Raw genomic sequence first — 21267 nt, forward strand, 5'->3', positions numbered from 1 at the left:
GTTTAAATTGCAACATCACACTGTTAACTCATTTTGAGTTGATGGCTCAGTACAACTCCAAGAATTTCATTAATAAATTGTTGTCTAGTCTCACATCATCTCCAAAAAAAAAAAAAAAAAAAAAAAAAAAAAAGGAAAAATTGTACAGAACTAAGGCTTTAGCTTTTTAAAAAGTCGTTTTTGAACTCTGACCATCCCACATGTTAGTTACCTCTTCCCTTTAGTTTTGTGATATCTGTAAACTTGATAAATATAAATCCTGGAGCTCTTCATTACAGATCAATCTTTATGATAAGAGTTACCTATTAATGAATTTGATCTAGCTATAGTCACTTTTTAGTTCTAAATCAACATATATATTAAACAATTTTGCTCAGATTTTTCCATTTTGTGCACAAGGCAATCAATTACGAGCAAATACCAGGTACATTCTAGAGATTGTTTGTGAAATTATGGATACAAAGACAAAATTGAGTAGTCCTTGCCTATGAGAAGAATACTAGAGATTATATCCTATTATAAATAATATTTCCTATGAAAGTATATATTATATGTATATGCATATATTTGTATTAACATATTGTTTTCTAGTCTCACCTCATCTGCAAAAAAGAAAAGGAAAAATTGTAGTGTTTAAACTTAAAGTGATAAATATGTTTATTCCTATCAATTTTCATTTTATTTGAGATAGTTCATAGCTCTAGCTTAAAAAACTATTTTTTGAACCCTAACTCTTATCCTATATGTTAGTTAGCTCTTCCCCTCTGTTTTGTGACATATATAATACAAATACAAGTAATTAATACAAATATTAGTAATAATATATGTGAAATGTCACATTCATTGTTGAAATCTATGTACCCAGTGTCAGCAGTTCTATTCATCTTTCTTTCTAGTAATTCCATCACACAAGGAACTAAGATCAGTCTGGCATGAACTTTTCCTGAGATACACATTGACTTGTACTGTTCTTTCTATAATAACCAGTTTCAAATTCTCAATACACTGTCCCTGAATGCTTGACCTTTCTTTCACTCTTGACTATCCACTTTTTCCAGATTCATCTGCTTAAGGAAAATCCTTTATGTATCTTTTAATGGTTAGTCTGTCCACAAGAGTAATGCTATAGACCAGAGGTTCTTAACCTTTTTTTTTAAAAAACTTTTGGCAGTCTGGTGAGGCCTCTGGAGCTCTTTTCAGAGTAATGTTTTGAAATAAATAAAATAATATACATAGTATCACAAAGATAATATGCTATACTGAAATATTATGAAATGTATATGTAACAATCATATAAATAGTATGTATATGTATATATATAAACACATACACATATATATATATATATATATATATATATTTCCTTTTCTAGCTCATTTTATAAATGAGGAAACTGAGTCAAACAGGGTTAAGTGACTTGCCCAGAGTCACACAGCTAGAAGGTGTCTGAGGCCAGATTTGATCTCAGGAAAATGAGACTTCCTGACTCTAGATCTAGCACTTTATTCACTGCCACTTAAGTAACCATGAATATTATGGATCAATAACTATAAAGATACATAGACATATGCCACTTCATATAGACCATGTTAACAATCTCTGTTCTATATTATCTGGCCTAAGATCATGAGAACAGGTTTCTATAGTCTGCTTTTCAACACAGATTGTTTCTCTTTATTTTCTTAACCATTTTCCTTTTACCCTTTATTTTGCCTTCTAACTTCTCCCTTCATATTTCTCTCCTGTGTACTTCTAGCTTTCTGATGAAATATTTCAAGAATAACCTCTTCATTAGTAAAGAAAATGTGACACATACCAGGACTAGTTGATCTTTGACACCTATTATTTGCCTGGCTGAATGCTGTAAAAACTCTTCTATGCTGAGACTATTAACCATGACTCATATATCCTTCCCTTTTTCCTCCTGGGGAATGATTGGCTTAACTCCAGACTGACAATTTAAGATAATTTTCTTAAAGTAGATGTTTAGCTATCATAAGTACAAAGCCCCTTGAAGTACAAATATTAATACAGTTAGAAATATGTTGAAGAAAAATCATCTTAATAAAATTCCTCCCAAAATATAAGGTACATAAACTACTCTGTTTACTAATTCTGGTGCTAAATTTAACATGGAAAAAAGGCCCAGAGGCTAATCAGGCAAATAAGATAGTTTAGTTGCTTAGAATCTTAAATTGGTTATCAAGTTCACATTTAGTCTTATCTGGAGTAATTTTCTGTATGTTAAAAAAAAAAAAGTCACATCACAATTAGAATAAAAACCAAAATTATAACTGCAATGAATGTTTTGAAGCTCTTCCCCAGAAACTTGTCCCAAATTATTATTTGGGGAATATCATTCTTTCAATGACTTTCCATTGTAAATAATTGTATGAGGCTGAAATTAAAATGCCATTTCCCCAGTGGAATCAGGTTAAGGATATGTGCATTACCATTCCAGTTGTCAATGTGTGAATTTAAATGATTATATTTGCAGGACTCATAGTACTATGTTGATTTTTTAAATCTACATATAAAACTGCAGAAAGGCGGGATGATTTTGAAAATTATCATTACTTCCAAGTCTCTGAAAATTACTTGATGGCACCCTTTTTACTTCTTAAAGAGTGATCTTGGATTCTTAGAACTTTGTCATAAACTATAACAGACTAATATTTGCTAAAACAAAAATATCTATCATGGCAGAAGAAAGAGGTCTTTGGTCTACTAAAGAAATTCAAAATGTTTCAGAAATAAATATAATGACACATTGACAAAAAGTATTTTTCCTTTTAAAATTGGGTCACATTCTTAGCCTTAGATTTTTTTCTACTTTGGTATAGCAAAACCCCAAAAGTAAAAATGAATGAAGACCATTCTATATGTAAACATCTGATTATTTGCCAAATGATCCCAGGCACTAAACAAAGCAAAACCAAATAAATAGAAGTATATTTTTTCTGGAAAAATGAACAATTACAAAAGATAAGTTTTTGGTTGTGAGTGTTTATATATATATGAATTTATAAGGCTCTATGGTTTTATCAGTGTGAAATATGCCCTTCCCAAATAGCTGTTCACAAAGTCTAAATAGTTAAATTGTAGATAAGTAGCTGGAGCACTGAGAGAGAAAATAAGTGTCTGAACTAGGTTCCCACATATTATTAGAGGTGAGTTTTGAATTTAAGCCTTCTGGACTTCACATTCAGTATTGTATATGTTTATTACATATCCTATTGCTGAATGGAAACATTGGCTATTTTAAAAAAGGAATAGATAAGTAAGAAAATGAAAAACACAGAAACAAAATATAAAGGGCCATCAACCTCTAGAGATATCAAATAGAACAGGAACCAAAGAGAATGGCTAATAAGACATAAAATTCAATGGGAATTTATTGAGCCATTTTGGAAGGAGATGATAACTATGTCATGGGTGCAAAGGTGAGAGAACACCAAATTCAGATTTTTCCTACTTCAAAAATTTTGCCCTAGTTAGATCCTTGGATATTGATGTTATGTTACCTAATATGAGGCAGAAAACCTTTTCTTTTTCTTTTTTTTTCCCCTAAGATATTTTCTTTTATATGCATTCAAGGTAGAAAAATGTAGTGTTAGTAACACTTGCAGTCCAATTTATATGGTAAACCTCAAAATAGCCTTTGCAACATTGAGTCAAAAGTTTTGATAATGTTTAAATAATTAGGTTACCAGAAGCCATCTTATCCAATATCTCCATTTACAAATGAGGAAACTCAGATAGTTTAGAATTCATTCATGACCACAGTGATATTGAGTGACAAGAGATGAACTTCAAATTCAGATCCTCTAATTCTAAATTCCATACTCTTTTCTATTATGTTATAATTAATAATTTTCTTCTTTTTATATATATTCTTTGTTTTTTTCAAAGGAATTGGGGTTAATTGACTTGCTTAGGGTCACACATCTAATAAGTATTATGTTTCTGAAACCAAATTTGGACTCAGGTCCTCCTGACTTCAGGGGTGGTGCTCAATTTACTGTGCCATCTAACTGCCCCTATAGTTAATAACTTTCTAAAAAAAAAAAAAAACAAAAAAAATTGATAAATGAAATAGCTAGAAGACACAGTTAATAAAGCAATGAATTTGTAGTAAGAAAAACCCTGAATTCTAATCCTGCTTCAGACAAGTACATTTAACCTCCCTCAGCCTCAGTTTCCTTATCTATAAAACAAGGAAAATTATAGTATTTAATTCCTAGAGTTTTTATGAGGATAAAATGAGATAATTTATAAGATAATAAAATCTTTCAAAAACCTTATATTACTTAATAAATACTATCTATTATTATTATCACTATAATATAAATGTGTTTTTACAGCATAGAGAATATGGAAGATTTCCACTCCCATTGAACTATCTCATTCCCTCCATGACTCTCAGCATTTTTTCTGGTGACTTTAAATTTGAGAAGTTGTTTATCACTGAGGCTGCAATTAGCATTAGACATCTTTCCAATTCAAGTGGATATCTTTCTAATTCATTGTCAAGATTTTCCTTAAGTAGTTTGGAGTGGACTTCAAAAGCCAAATAAGAAATTTTCTGACTATTTTAAAGATCCATCTCTGTTGTTCTTGATAACAATATTCGAATATAGAATTACATCTGTGGGATAAATCTCATTTAATTATACAGTTGTGAAATGTAGTTAAAGACAAAGTGAAAATTCCAAACCAGTCTCTCTCTCTCTCTCTCTCTCTCTCTCTCTCTCTCTCTCTCTCTCTCTCTCTCTCTCTCTCTCTCTGTTTGTCTTTGTCTCTGTCTCTGTCTGTCTTTCTATCTCTGTGTGTATATATATATATATATATATATATATATATATATATATATATATATATTTCTCTAGTATATATGTACTAGAGTCATTTTTTTTTCCTTTCTTTTCTCCTAGGAAGGATCACTTACAAAGTGGGGAGAGGGAAAGGATAGGGAGAAGCAATGGAACAGATGAGAGAAGAAATCAGATTGAAATAAACAAAAATTTATCAAGTTACTAGAAATCTCAAAAATGTGAGAGTGCTGGCTTCTAGGGGGGGGACAACAAAAATATCAAAAAACTTATTTTAAACCATTTATACTCTTACCCAGTGCAAACATCATTAATTGTTGCTATTTGCTTTTTGGAACTCTGGGTACTAATAAGTGACACGTAAGATGAAATTAATATTGTAAATACAAAAGTAATTTGTTTCTTGACTCTACTATGCTGGCTATTTGTAAAAAATTTGGAGGTATTGTTACATTTGCCATGAGATTATAATTCAGAGTATTAGGGGAATTAACATTCAAACTCCAGTATATTGTGTGATTTGTCAGATTTCCTGTGTCAGTTGTATCTTGCTATGTATAGTGTGGCATTTACTTAGAAGAAAAAGAAGCCTGCAAGATATTAGAGAAGAGACGGAATTGAATGTAAGCATAAAGTCACATAAGATTTGGAAATTCTAGACATAAATTACAGTGCTTATACTGAAATGTCAGAACAGAAAGTCAATGGATTCTGTTTTTCACTGATTAAATGCAATAAGAACTAGAATTTAAATATATAATGTGCCAGATATTCACCACTTGGAAAGTGAAATACATATTTAAATGAGCTCAGCAACTGAAGAAAAGAGAGTAAAAGGAGTCTGTGATTTCTCTAAGGAGAAACCAAAAGAAAGGATGAGAAGAAACATGAAAACCAAATTCAGACTTTTCCTGATTCATAAATTTTCCCCTGATTTTTGCCTTGTATATTACTATATTTTTTCTTTTTTTTTTTTAGTTTCCTTGAGAGTACAGACCTTTTCTTTCAATTTTATTTATTTATTTATTTTTTATCCCAAGAACCTATGATAGTTCATTGCTCATAATGTGTATTTAATGAAGGTTGGAGTTTAATTTTTGATTCTGATTCTTTATCACACATAACTCTTTGGACACATCTGCAAAAGTCCTAACTCAATTTTGATAACATGCAACTGCATTATCCTTTACCCCACTCCACCCCCCAAAAGATAAAAATACATGGTGGCAAAATGAAATATTCTTGTATCAAGCATATTGAGCTGATGACAGTAGGGCCTTAATAACAGTCTTTAATAACTTAAGAAAGGACATTTCTTCTTCTTCTCCTTCTTCTCCTTCTCCTTCTCCTTCTTCTTCTTCTTCTTCTTCTTCTTCTTCTTCTTCTTCTTCTTCTTCTTCTTCTTCTTCTTCTTCTTCTTCTTCTTCTTCTTCTTCTTCTTCTTCTTCCTCTTCTTTTTTTTATTTATTTTATTTTATTTTTTTTGCATTGGTAGGCTGCTCAGTAAGTAAAGCCTTATTGATGACCTTGCCCAAAGTTGACCTGTCCTTTCCCTCCTTTAGCAGATAGTAGAATAATTAGATTGAACTAGATGGGTCCTTAGAGACATCATTTTTTTCAATTATTTTTATATATATATTTTTAATTATAGATGAGAAAGATGAGGTTAAAAGAGAAATAATTTTTCCACATGGCAATTAGTGAAAAACTGGTATAAGAATTTAAACCAGATTCAAATTTTTGTTTTGTTTTGTTTTTCTCCCTTTCTACCTTAGAACCCAAATGCCCCTGACACACTGGACTAGACTGAAAAAGCATGAAAAACATAAGATTTTTATTAGGAGTATTATACAGACATTTTCAAAAGCATAAAGTAGAATTAATCATGCAAGCACTTATTTATTAAGCACCTACTGTGTGCCTGGCATTTTTCCATTCTCTGAAAATAGAAGAACAGAAGGAAACAAACTATATGTTCTCTACTGGGTTACCAGGTTTTTTTTTTTTTTTTTTTAAACTTCAAATATGACATTTATTTCTCCACTGTGCCATGTTGTCTTTAAAAGCTTTTACAAAGGAATATTTACTTGGAGGGCAAGGACATAGTGCAGTGAGTGGATAGAGAACCAAACTAGAAGATGGGAAGAGTTCAATCTCACTTTGATACTTCCTAGCTATGTGATCCTGGGAAGTCTTTTAATTACTCTTTTTGTCTCAGCTTCCTAATTTGTAAAATGAATTGTAGATGGAAATGACAAACCACTCGAGTATCTTTGCCAGGAAAATCTTAAATGGGGTCAATGAAGAGTCAGATACTATTGAAATGACTGAATGATAACAAAATTAGCTTTGAAGGCAGAGTAAGAGCAATCTATAACTCTAAAACTGAGGAGTACACTCTCTTTCCAGTGCCACCTCAGGCTTGGAGGAGAGTATAATCATGTGTAATGTCATTTCTACAAAAGATTATTAGTTCCTTTTACTTTCACTTCCAAAAAAAAGACATTTTTGCTGGAAGCTTTCTTGTCTCACTTCCTGATAGGCTGAGTTTTGAAGGGTGTTCCCTTTTTCTCAGCACTTTAAAGCTGGATTATCAGCAAAATTGAGCCTTTATTTCACTTTAACTCCCAGATTTTAGGTGGGGATTCTAGAAACATCTTATCTCCAATCTCTATCTGTAATATCCATTACCCAAAGCCAAAATAAATGAAAGGCTCTATAAAAAACAAAGACCCATATTACTAAGCCTTACTCAAAAGGAGATAACTCTAGTCTCCTCCCTCAGAGCATTGTCCAGCAGGAATGAGATGGATCAAAGGAAAGGAGTTTTAGTGGATCAAAGACTTGTCAAAACTCCCATCATCATCCATGAAGCAAAATTTAAATGGCTAATTTTTAGGACATGAACAATAGATTAGAACCAGTTATATAATTTCTGCATGTATTCCAAAGTGTCTTCCAAGTGTCTGCATGTATTCCAAAACAAAAAGGATTTCATCTAAAGATTGAATGTATTTTCCTAAGTCTTAGCAAATTGGCCTTTTGCCAGTCACATAGAGGAGAAGGAAGGAAGAAGGAAAGAGGAAGGAGAAGAGAAGAAGAGTAGGAGAAAGAGAGAGAGGGAGACACAGACAGAAACAGAAAGAAAGAGAGAAAGAAAAAGACACAGAAAACACACAGAAAGAGGCAGAGAAAAGAAATGGAAAGGATGGGAGGTAAGGAAATTAGATGAATATAATTAAATCAGAGAGATACTGTAGGAAGGCTTCCAAGGAAAACCATACTTTACCATTTTGACCAAGATCAACTTTCTCTACAAAATAAGCACATCTTCACTTAAGAAAGTTCTTACTTGAACTGGAGATCATTATTGATCACAAAATTGATAATTATGATTATATTAAGTTAAAAAGTTTTTGTACAAACAAAACTAATGCAGACAAGATTAGAACAGAAGCAATAAACTAGGAAAACATTTTTATATTCAAGGTATCTGATAAAGACCTCATTTGTAAAATATATAGAAAATTGACCTAAATGTATAAGAATTCAAGCCATTCTGAAATTGATAAATGATCAAAGGATATGAATAAATAATTTTCAGATAAAGAAACTGAAACTATCTGCAAACATATGAAAAGGTGCTCTAAATCATTACTGATCAGAGAAAAGCAAATTATTACAACTCTGAGATATCACTACACACCTCTCAGATTGGCTAAGATGACAAGAAAAATAATGACGAATGTTGGAGGGAATGTGGGAAAACTGGGACACTAATACATTGTTGGTGGAATTGTGAAGTGATCAAACCATTCTGGAGAGCAATTTAGGACTATGCCCAAAGAGTTATCAAACTGTGCATACCCCTGACCCAGCAGTGTTTCTACTAGGCTTATATTCCAAAGACATGGTAAAGAAAGGAAAGAGACCCATATGTACAAAAATGTTTGTGGCATCCCTTTTTGTAGTGGCAAGTAACTGGAAATTGAATGGATGCTCATAAGTTGCAGAATGGCTGAATAATTTATGGTATATTTATGCTATGGAATATTATCGTTCTGTAAGAAATGACCAGCAGGATGATTTCAGAAAGATCTGGAGAGACATACATGAATTGATTCTTAGTGAAATGAACAGAACTAGAAGATCATTGTACATTATAGAGGGCAGAACTTTGGAGAAGTATACTTGAAATAAGATGTTAACTCAGTGGAATTGATGAGATGATTGTTTTCTGGTTCACAGGTTCTACTTAGTACTTGGCATGATGATGTAAAAGTTCTCTAGGGTTACCTGTGGCTCCCCTTTCTTTTGTTTTTGGAGGAGTGTCTGGATATCTCTGTTTCTCCTCTCTACGATTGCCTGTTCTTAAGGATTAAAGGGTATGTCATTGGTGTGTAAAATCTGATACTGTGCACAAAAGTGTGCAAAATGTTTAGAAGTGTATGCATGTCCATTGTCTGTTTTTATTGCTTCTGGCACATCCATAATTGCAAATGCTTATATAAGGAATTCGGTGCCCTCAAGCTGTCTCTTTTGCTGCTGGTATTGCAAAAGTAAATCCTGAAAAGGTGTCTACCACAACATGGTTAAAGACAGACTACCAAAAGATTTATAATGGGTCACATCCATTTGCCAAATTTCACGGGGTCTAAAACCACTAGGGTTCTTCTTTGGAGAGAGTGTAGGAGTGTGGAAAGGAAGGCAAGCTGTACAGGCTTTAATAATATTACATGATGATCAATTCTGATAGACATGGGTCTCTTCAACAATGAGCTGATTCAGACCAGTTCAGTCTGGCAATCAAAAGCTCCATCTACACCCAGAGAGAGGACTGTGTGGTTCACAACATAGCATTCTCACTCTTTTTGTTGTTGTTTGCTTGGATCTTATTTTCTTGTTTGATTTGATTTTTCTTGTAAAGCAAGATAATTGTATAAATATGTATGCATATGTTGGATTTAACATATATTTCTACATATTTAACATATACTGGAAGAGTGAGGAAAGTGCAACACAAGGTTTTGCAAGGACTAATGTTGCAGAATTATCTATGGATATGCTTTGAAAAATAAAAAGCTTTAATTAAAAAAAATGAATAATCAGCAGAAAAAAAAAGAAAGTTCTTTTTCTGAGAATTACTATAATACAAGAGGATATATAAAAGGTTACTTACAACCAAGCTAATTCTCTTTTCTGAGGAGTGATTCTGTAAACTAATGATTACCTTTTCTTTCCCAAAAGGAATGGTAGAGATATTTGGGAAATCAATTTATGTTGATGAATTCAGTATAAGTTAGAGAAATTTTAAAATTTACTGGTTTTCTTTTAAAATTATATTTAAAGTTATAAAAGAATTTGTGGAAATCTAATGGAATCAATAGTTTCTCTAGCCCTGGAATATAATCTTATATGCTGTATCTATTTTATACAAGAAGAAACAGGCTCAGAGAGCTCTTTATCATTTTTATTTCGCTAATCAATTTTTCCTAACAAGTGTCTTAATAGTTTGTAAAGCATTTGACAAATATTTCATTTTGTCTGTAGCATAATCCTGTGATAGAAGTGTTATTATTATCTCTTTTTACACAAAATAAAATAGAGGCAGACAAAAGTTAAATATTTATCCAAGGCGATAAAGGTAGTAATTTTGGTCCTACAGGATACCACTGTGTTAAGCCTTGAGAATACAAAGAAAAGCAAAACAAAAATCAAAACCTTGAAAACAAAACAACAACAGAAATCCCCTGCTCTCAAAGAGCTACTATAATGAAAAAGAAAATATGCAAATAATTTGTACAAGCTATATACATTATATACTGGAAATAATAAAGAGAAGACAATAGAATTAAGGGAGATTATGAAAGGCTTTCCTGAGAAAATGAGATTTTAGCTGGCTCTTTGAAAAAAGCCAGACAGTGGAGGTAAAGGCAAAGAATATTTCATTTATGAAGAACAGCCAGTGAAATCATCTGTACTTGTACTGTCTTGTTTAGGGAATAGAAAGAAGCCACAGTCATTATATTGTAAATTATAAATTAGAGTATATGTGAGAAGATTTAAAAGTATTTCTAACAGAGAATTTTGTGTTTGTTCCTAGAAGAAACAGGAAGCCCAGTAAATGTCTGAAATAGGATTTAAATTCAATTTTTCTGGATTCCAAGTCCAGCTGCCTCATACATAAGAAGCATATACCATAAGATCATATATCATAGATAAGAGACTATCAAGATCAGTTCCAATTTTTGTAGATAAGGAAATTGAATAAGAAAGGTTAAAGTACTTTCTCATTGTTTCACAGGTAGTATCTGAACAGATTTGAACTCTAGTTTTCTTGATAAGTGCACTCTGCCTCTCAGTATGTGTGCCAAATCAACAAATGACAAGAAACTGGAATCCAAACAATTGTAACTTGTCCAAGTTCACAAAACTAATTTATAGCATAACTGAAAATAGAATCCTAATGTTCTCACAGGTTCTTAAATTTAAGAATTTATGCTCCTTATCTTCTTAGAGTGCATTAGAAAACTTGAGCACTTTCATAATTTTTTGTACCTATGAACTTATCTCTGCAGATATTCTCTCAGTGTATATTACAACTCATCTTGACCATCTAATCCTATATAATTCATTCTCATCCTTTTGTAAAGTCATTCATGCCTTTCCCTTCTGGGTGAACTTTGCAATTTGCCATAGGAGTGTCATTAAAATAATAGAGATCTTTTTCTCATTTTCTTTACATAGTGAAGATTCAAGTCTAGCACAACAAACTATCTTTAGGTTATTCCCCACTTTTATTTTATGAGTAATCAATTTCATTTTTTTGATCACATAAGTGATCAAAGACCTTCAAAATTTCTTAAATATTACATATAATATATTATGTTCTACTCATTCACATTTTTATTGTTTTATTGCCATTGCATAATGCTTGGTTTCAATCTTTAAAAACGTTAATGTTTTTTAATTGTAGCCACATGTCAATCACTTAAAAAATATTCATGTCAAAAAATGGGTTTTCATTTAAGGTTGAATTTCAAGGTTTTTAATAGAACTTCCCAATTTCCCAAAGCTAATAAAATTTGTCTTCTTCATCTTGTTAAGTTCTGGGGTTAATTCATTAACATTGACCTCCAAGACAGATACATATATAGATTGAAACATGAACTGTACTGGCTACATATCCAACTGCATATCATTTTCCACTAATTTTTCCCATGTATTTGGTTATACTAATTTCTTTTGAACAATTATTAATCTCATTTAGAAGACTCTGAAATATAATGTCGTTGAATACACTGAGGACAATGACATCCACAAACAAAATAATCTTTATGTTTGAATATAGGTTAGCAAAAATGTTCTTTGACACAGTATAGTAGCTCAGGATTAGTTTGCTTGTCAATCATTTAAAAGGGAGTGCTATTTGTCACATGTCAAGTGGAAGAAGAATGACATAAATTACAAGAAATAAAGTAAATAGAAAGGGATAAAGTAAAACAATATATAAAGAATTCAAAAAGAAAAATAGCAGTTCACTTTTTCCTTTGTGGACAGAAAGATAAAGGTGAAAGAATAAGTCAATGGAAAACTCCTTGAGTGTCCTTTTAAAATATAGACAATGCTGCCTATTTTAGATGATTCTGTCAAGCACAGAAGCATATATTCTCAATGCTCAAGCTTGTTTTAGTATGTTTTCTAGCCCAAAATCAATATAGTTTTTTTTTTTTTTTTCAGTCTGTAAAAATAAATAAATAAATCTTTTATGATAGATAGATAGCATCATTGCCCTCTTCCCAAAATCAGACTGTTGTAATATGGTTAGACTACCCATTCTGAACTCAGTGCATTTGTGAAAGTCAACTTGTGGGAGATAAGAAATGTGCACCAACACTAGAGTCAATCAATCCACAATTTCATTGCATTATTGTTATGTGCTTAGTGTTGTTCTACAAGTTCATAGGAAATGTAGATATTGCCTCCACTGAAAAGATATCTCCCAGTTTGGTCTCTTTTAGTAGTTAGTTTTCAAAGGTTTTTCTATAGACTGCTTTCAATAGGTAGAATGCTATTTATTCTCAGATAGACAGATTATATATGTGTGTGTATGTATATACATACATGCATACATATATCTCTTCTGATTCAGATTGAGGATGGGGGAGTAGTTTATTCATTATAGCTATAAGGCCATTTCCCTTTCAATAAACTGCCCAGCATGATGCATTTTAGCTATCATATTCCATAATGCCATTCACAGTAAGTCTTTGAGGAAGGAAGCATTTCTTTGCTTTAGTTACTTCACAAAACCAATTTTATAATTCAGGCAGCTGTCTAGCCCAGTAAGAAATTCAGGTGGTGACTGTTTTCATGTACTTTTTTCTTGTTATCCTGGACTCAAAAAATCCAGGCAGGACAAATAAATGTTGGTAGCCTTAGCTTGCTTACTTTTTTTCTGGCTTTTAGTTAATAGTTTAGATGCATTTTTGTTCAGTGTATCAAGATAAAATTCAACATACACACACAGGCAAAGGAATTTTCTGGCTTGTCTTCAATAACTATATTTCTAGGTCACAAACTAAAGCTGCTCCCATAGCATCCCACCTGCTACATCCAATTAAGGAATAATCATATTGGGCAGTAAAAGAACTTAACTGATTTATGTTTTATGTTTATCAAATTGCGAGGGTCAGTTTCTTTAATCAGTTTGAGATTCACTCCTCCTGTTAACTTCAAATTGTTGCTGCTTGAGCATAACAGTGAAGACTGTCCTAATTTTCTAATGTTCTCCATGGAATAAGGATATGTTCACTTGGAAAAATGAAAGGATTTATAAATGCCTTTAAAAAGAAAAAGAAAACTTAGACTAATGCATTTATATTTTTTAAAATTATGATCTAATTTTATACTCTGTTTTGTATGGTATTATCTTGTTGAGAAAAACCATAGTCCCTCAACTCTCCTATAATATTTAAGAGAATCACACACTCATAATGTCATACCTCAAAAGTGATATACATAGCTAAAGAGGGAAGAGAGCCTTTGGCAAAGTTGAATAACTGAGTTTCATGAGAAGAATCCATCTGTTCCTGCTATGTTAAAAGAGGTTGAGTGAGTCAAGTCATTAAGCATTTATTAAATTCCTAATGTGTGCCAAAAGTCTCAGAGGTAAAGAAATAGAATGACAAGAATTATAATAGGAAATTAAAGCTCAATCCAAAGGTGAAATTGAACTCCAAAAAGAGGTTAATAAGTAATTTATTCTTCTAATATGTAATCCTGGTAAATCACTTGCACTTTTTCCTCTTTGTTTTCCATTTGCTTTTCTATCAGTTTTCTTTCTTTTTTATTTCAATGTACATTATGAAAATACTTAAAGATTGTTGGTTTTCTAAATCTATTGACACATAATTTGCTGCCTCCTATCCATAGGTATCTTCATTGTAGGAATGTTTTCCTTAAAAATAAAGAAAAAACAAAATCACTTCTGCTTCAAACAACTCCAAGTGTGACCTTTCTATGATATTAGGGAATGTAGATTACATCTAAGTAATTATTTTCCACATTGTGGAATAATTTTTGCCTCATCAGAAAAATCATTGTAGTCCAATGGGGAATAGCATTTCACATATTACTGCTACATATTGAAACATCAAGCAGTTGGAAATGATTGGTTTAGTATGCAATGTGAGTCAGCATTATTCCATTAATTCACATGAGTGCTGCTGACTGCATTATCTGTGATGAGCATAATTTTAAATTTGAAATAGTTTGGCAAATCACTTACCTTGCAGTCTTTTTGTTAATTGGCTATAAATTATATTTAAAAGCTCATGTGTCTAATACTGGATGAAGGGAAATTCTCCTTCAGATGAAACCAGTAAAACCAATCTTGGTCCAATATTTGTTCTCTAAGCAAAGTGATGTTTAACAGCATGTCTCTTGTTCTCCATCTTTGAGGATGGCTTTCTGCTATTATTACAATTAGTTCTGGCAACTTTTCTTCTCTGTTTTTCCCCCTTTATGTGCATACTTTGTTCACAAATCCATCACAAATTTTTAATTATTTATATGTGTTTGTGAGTTCAGATCAACCATGAATGTGAATTATTGGTACCTTTTGTTCCAGAGCTTGGATTCTATATATTATTGGCTCAAATTCAGACAATTTGCATCATAATATGAATTTTTAACACCACAATATGAACACTGAATAGATCATAGATTTTAATGTTACTTTCTAGGCATAATTATTAAAGGCAGGATTTAGGCAAGAAAAAATGGTGGGCAGACAATTTAAAGGAAATGAAAGTATTTCATTATCTTTAGGAGTACAAAAGGTTGGTATTACTAGAATATATTTAATTTTTTCACACTAAGGAAGCAAACAACCTCTGAGGTCTCTTCTAGCTCTTATTTCTATGATCCAATCATTTGCAATTAAATCTGCATAGAATTTGACTACATTTAATATAATTAATGTAATCATTTAAAATACTTTTTCCTTAAAAATAAATACTATGCAATTCTCTAATGAGTTTGTATGCTAAAGATATCATAAAAAAGGCACAGAGACCCACGTGTGCAAAAAATGTTTGTAGTGGTGTTTTTGTGATGGCATGAAACTGGAAACTGAGTGAATGCTTATCAGTTGGGCATATAAATTATGGTATAGGAATGCCATGTAACATAATTGTTCTATGAGAAATAACCAGTAAAATGATTTCTAAAAAAATCTGGAGAGACTTATGTGAACTGATGCTAAGTGAAGTGAGTAGCTCCAAGAGAATGTTGTACACAGCAAAAAGAAGACTATATAATGATCAACTCTGATGGATTTGGCTCGTTTGGACAATGAGATGATTCTCAACTGGTTTAACATCCACTTAGTAAAGGGGCATCTCAATTTCCCTTTCTCAGAATTAGTTAAATCTAATCACAAATAAGAAAAGAAGTTAAGGAGGTGAATAGGATTTTAGAAATATTAGATATCCTCTCTGGAGAAAATTAAATGGTAATTGAAAATAATATATCTTCTGATACTGAATAAAATAAGCAGAACTAGAAATACATTGTACACTGTAAGAATGTGTGATGATCAATTATGAAACACTTGGTTCTTCTCAGTGGTTCAGTGATCCAATAAATTTCAGCTACAAAACATCATTTGCCTCCAGAAAGATGCTGAATGTAAATCAATACATACAATGTTCACTACTTTTTTTCTGTTTTTTTTTCTCTCCTGTGATGTTTTCCCTTTTGTTCTGATTTTTCTCTCTCAATATATTTTATAAATAAGTGTGTAGTAAAAAAGTTAATATACATGTATAACCAGAAAAAAGAACCAATAAAAAAAGAAAAAAAAAACAAACAAACAAAAAACAATGAGGTGATTCAGGTCAATTCCAATAGACTTGTGATGAAGAGAGCCATCTACATCCAGAAAGAGGACTATGGGAACTGAATGTGACTCACAGTATAGCATTTTCATCTTTTTGTTGTTGTTGGTTGCTTGGCTTTTTTCTCATTTTTGCCATTTTTGTGCAGCATGATAAGTGTGGAAATAAGTATAGAAGAATTATACATGCTTAACATACATTGTATTAGTTTCTGGCTAGGGGAGGGAATGGAAGAAGGAGGGGAAAACAATTTGGATAACAAGGTTTTGCAAAGATAAATGTTGAAAACGATCTTTGCATATATTTTGAAAATAAAAGCTATTATTTTAAAAATAAAAGCTGTACAATATAATACATTATGATTATCCCTAATACTACTCTGAATGTAGCACTCATTCCCCAATATATTCATTTCAGAGACTTTTTGCATCTGCCACCATACTAGCTATTCCTTGTTTTAGAAATAAATATTAAAATAAACATTAAGAAAAAAACAAAAACAGATAATATCTTGGACCAGCTCAGTAACACAGTGGATAGATCACTAATCCTGGAGCAGGTAGGACCTAAGTTCAAAAACAGCTTCACATATTTAATGGACAAATCACTTAACTTTGATTATCTATACACACACTCATACACACACACACACACACACACACACACACATTATCTTATAACAAACATATATATTATCATAAGCTCAGTGTGTTTCATTTCCCATGAAAAAAAATAAATTTTTGTCTATTTCCATAAACTCTCAAACATTTCATTCAGGAACTTTCTGTATTTCTGATTGATACAGTATTTTTGAAGGGAATGATTAATATTATACAAAAATAGTATTTAAAAGTTTAAGTTACTTAGATTTCTTTGTAGCTCTTTCCTTTGTTTTCCTATGGTCTTATAAATGTTTTTGAATTTTCTTCTGGCATCCTCTAGTCAACATGACCTCTTCTGAATGTGTCTAAGAGGATATTCATTTATTAGCTGAGCCATATATTTGGCTGCTCCTTATGCTAGTTTTCTTCTAGTAGGAAAATAAAACATAACTTGAACGATGTTTATGTGCTTGAGATTGTCTACTAGACAGACTCTCTGAAATATGTACTACTTAAGTGACTGATGATTCTCACTGGGAACCTTCTTTTAAGATTCTGATCATAACATCTTATGATTATTAAAAGAAGCTTTTAGCTGACCTAATGGGAATACAGCTCTGAATTTAAGGATTAGAACAATAGCTATAATTATTTTAGGAGCTTCTTGGTCACAGTAAATAGAGTTCCAAACCTGGAAACAGTAAGAATCATTTAGCTGTATGACCCTAGATAAATCATTTAACCCTATTTGCCTCAGTTTCCTCAGTTTTTTTAAAAACAACTAGAGAAAGAAATGGCAAACCACCCCCAGATCTTTGTCAAGGAGATATAATTTTGTACTAAGTTTACCTGATGAAAATCTCATTTCTCAAATGTATAGGGAACTGGGACAGCTAGAACTGAATCAAATTTATATAAAAAATAATGAGCTATTCCTCAATTGATAAATGATTAAATGATATGTACTATCCTCAAAGGGCTAAAAAGTATATATGACCTTTAACTTTAACAATAGAACTATTAGGCATGAATCCCAAAAGAGATTAAAAAATGAAAAAAAGATAAGGAACTATATGCACAAAAAAAGAATTAGAAACTGAGGTAATAACCATCAATTGGGGAATAGCTGAATAAATTGTGATATGTGATTATGATGGAATATTATTATTCTATGGGAAATGATGAGCAGGATGCTCTCAGAAAAACCCGGAAAGTCCTTCATGAGTGCAAGCAAAGTGAATTGTATTGTGTACAGAGTAATAGCAATGATGTGGGATGATCAGCTGTGATTGACTATACTCAGCAATGCAATGATTCACAACTACCCTGGAAGACTTAGAATGAAAAGTGCTATCCATATGCAGAGAACTAATTGAATTCAGTCTGAATACAGACTGAAGCTTACTTTTTTTTTACTTTATTTTTCTTGAGTTTTTTATTTTTTTGGGGGGGAGGAATCCATGTTTTCTTACACAACATGACTTTTTATGGAAATGTTTGGCATAACTTCATATGTTTCTTTAAAAGAGTGATCAAGGCAGAAAAATTGGAATTCAATGTTTTAAAAGCAAATATAAAAATGCTTTACATTTAACTGGGAAAAATTAAAAGTTTTTAAAAAAAGAAAACCTCAAATGGAGTCATAAAGAATAGAACATTATAGAAAATAAATTAAACTGTATTAATACAGTTAGAGGCAGTTAGGTGGTACAATGGAAAGAGTATCAAACTTGGAATCAGTAAGACCTGAATTCACATGTGACCTTACCAGCTATGTGAACTTGGACAAGTGACTTAACTCTTTTTTATTTTCCTCATTTATAAAACGAGCAGGAGAAATAAAGGGCAAAGCATTCCAGTATTTTTTATAAGAATGTAATCTTGAAAAGTCAGAGGTAAGATGATTAAAACAAATGAACAATAACAATGATTATTTTATTTGGTAAAATTAGTATGAAAGATAAAGATGCTTGATGCATTCCCCTAAGGAAAGATTATGTAATATTACACATAGGTGGTACAGTAGAGTGTCTGCCCTAAAGTCAGAAACACTTGAGTTCAAATGTGGCATCTGATACTATCTGTGTAGTTTTGGATAAGTAACTCAACCTCTTTGCCTCAGTTTCCCTATCTGCAAAATGGGGATCACAATAGCCCCTATATCTCTTGATTAATTTATAATGATTAGATGAGATGACTAGCATATAGGAAACTCCTCATAAATATTAGTTATATTAATCATTATTACTGTAACTACTACTATTATTATTACTACTACTACTACTACTACTACTACTACTACTGAATTTGAAGTTATTATAGGTAGAGCAGCTCTGAAGCATTTGGGTGCATATTCATTCACTTTAAATTGAATCTATTTGCTAGCTAAATATTTATTATTCTTAGAAACCAGCATTTCTTAATAATAGTTTTTTTTTTAATACATGGTTATTATCTTTCAATGTATTTGGGAGTTTATTAGAATAAGGATTCTTAACCTTAGGGTGCATGAATTATTTAAAAAAAATTAACAGTTTTTCATTTTTCAAAACACACTCAAAAGTAGTTTTTAGCCTTCACCTTTACAAACCTTCTCTTTCACTTCTCCTCTCCCCCTCCCCAAGACCATAAGCAAGCTGATACAAATTAAACATGTGAAACTCTTCTAAATTTATTCATTAATTATTTTTTAAATATTTTGATAACTATTTTAATGTAATTTATTTTATTTTAATGATATATATATACATATATATGTATATATATACATACATATATATGTATATATATATATATATATATATATATATAATTATATATGTGAAGGGATTTTTCAATTCATAAGAGTATGAATAGATTCACAATACATAAAATATCAGGGCTCCAGAATGATAATCACAACAAACAAAGGTCAGGTAGAAGTCTCCAAAGTTCATGCTCTAACCTTTAAAATCACATTTAATTAAAGTGTGTGCCTGGAATTTTTCCCAAAGTATCTACCCTCCATTTGGGTAGGGTTAAAAGTTATTTGTCACAAATCTGTTTCACAAACAGAGTTCCATGAACTTCAGCAATGAACCAAAGGGTTTATCAGGCTAATTTTTCCCAATTCTTATTAAATGAAAATATTTGTACATTTAGCTTTAAAATGCAAAATGTTAATAAAAAAGAGACTTATCTAAGTGAATTTATAAGGAAATATACATGAAAATATACACTTTTAATATATAATTTTTGCACTATATTACCCAGATTTTTTTTAATAATGATTTTCATTGAGTTCAATCTTTCTTAAATTATCTTGTAGCCTTTTTAATGTGTGTGTATATGTGTGCATTATAAGTGTGAATGTGAGTATATAAACACATACACACATATGTATATTACACAGCTTACATTTTCTTCTACTATTTCAATCTTTTAAATTTATTTTATCATTTCTTGCTATCCCATGGTATCATTGATTTCAATTTGATTTATTGTAATTTTCAGAGCTTATTACTTGGACAAGTATTACCACTTTTTTTCTTAGCTATTTTTGCTTTCAATTCCATCTTCTAAAAGTTTTATTTTGTTTTTATCTTTTGCTTAATTTAGTAAGAATATTCCATAATCTTTGGGTAACATTAATTGTTCCCTTTTGGAGTCTCTATAATTGTTATGCAGTTACTCTGATCTTCTAGGCTAGAACTTTCAGCATGTTTACATCTTGATGATGATGGTAATAATGATGATGATGATGATGATGATGATGATGATGATGATGATGATGATGATGATGATGGTGGTGGTGGTGGTGGTGCGTGGTATCTTCTTGATTCTTCAAATTCTTTAATTTTAATTTCTGAACTATTGTTTTGTGACAGGGTCATTATTGACCTTGGATATGATTTTTGGTGGTCTCATTCTGGATCTCTTGGATTCCCAATCTTTCTCTTACTTATTTAAAACTAAGAGGGATATTGAAATCTCTTGTCACTTTTCTTTTATAGCTTTTGTCTTCTTATTTTTCAATTAACATTTTCCTTCATGAATTTAGATGTAAATTTAGAATCTATGCATTTGATAGTGATATTGGCTTGTTTATTATTCCTTTCAGCATATTGTAGTGACTTGATTGTTTTGTTTTGCTATATTACATGATTTCAACACCTGCTTTTTTAGTTTCATTTTATGCATAGCATCTTATTCAAGCACATGCTTTTTTATATTGTATACAGTCATAATTTTATAATTACTGTGGGAATAGTGGTCTTCCTCATTTAGAGGTCAATTCTTCATCTACTATCCCTGTTAGTGATTAACCACAGAAAAGTAACAAAATTGTAGTATAGGTGACATGGATTCTTTGATCTAAAGAAGCAATGAAATATTATCTCACTGGGAATATATTATAATAATAATGACAATAATACTTAGCACTTATATGGT

General features: G+C 31.2%; 1 protein-coding gene across 1 annotated transcript in view; it reads left to right on the forward strand.

Annotated features, from left to right (window-relative positions):
• Positions 1-9088: 9088 nt before the first annotated feature.
• SNTG1 (syntrophin gamma 1) overlaps positions 9089-21267 on the forward strand; it is an 813750-nt gene continuing 801571 nt past the window's right edge. Inside the window, 1 exon segment of the mRNA XM_074278136.1 lies at positions 9089-9217. The gene's annotated coding sequence lies outside the window, so the exon portion shown is untranslated.

Source organism: Sminthopsis crassicaudata, chromosome 1 (genome assembly GCF_048593235.1).
Source record: "Sminthopsis crassicaudata isolate SCR6 chromosome 1, ASM4859323v1, whole genome shotgun sequence".
NCBI classification, from domain to species: domain Eukaryota; kingdom Metazoa; phylum Chordata; class Mammalia; order Dasyuromorphia; family Dasyuridae; genus Sminthopsis; species Sminthopsis crassicaudata.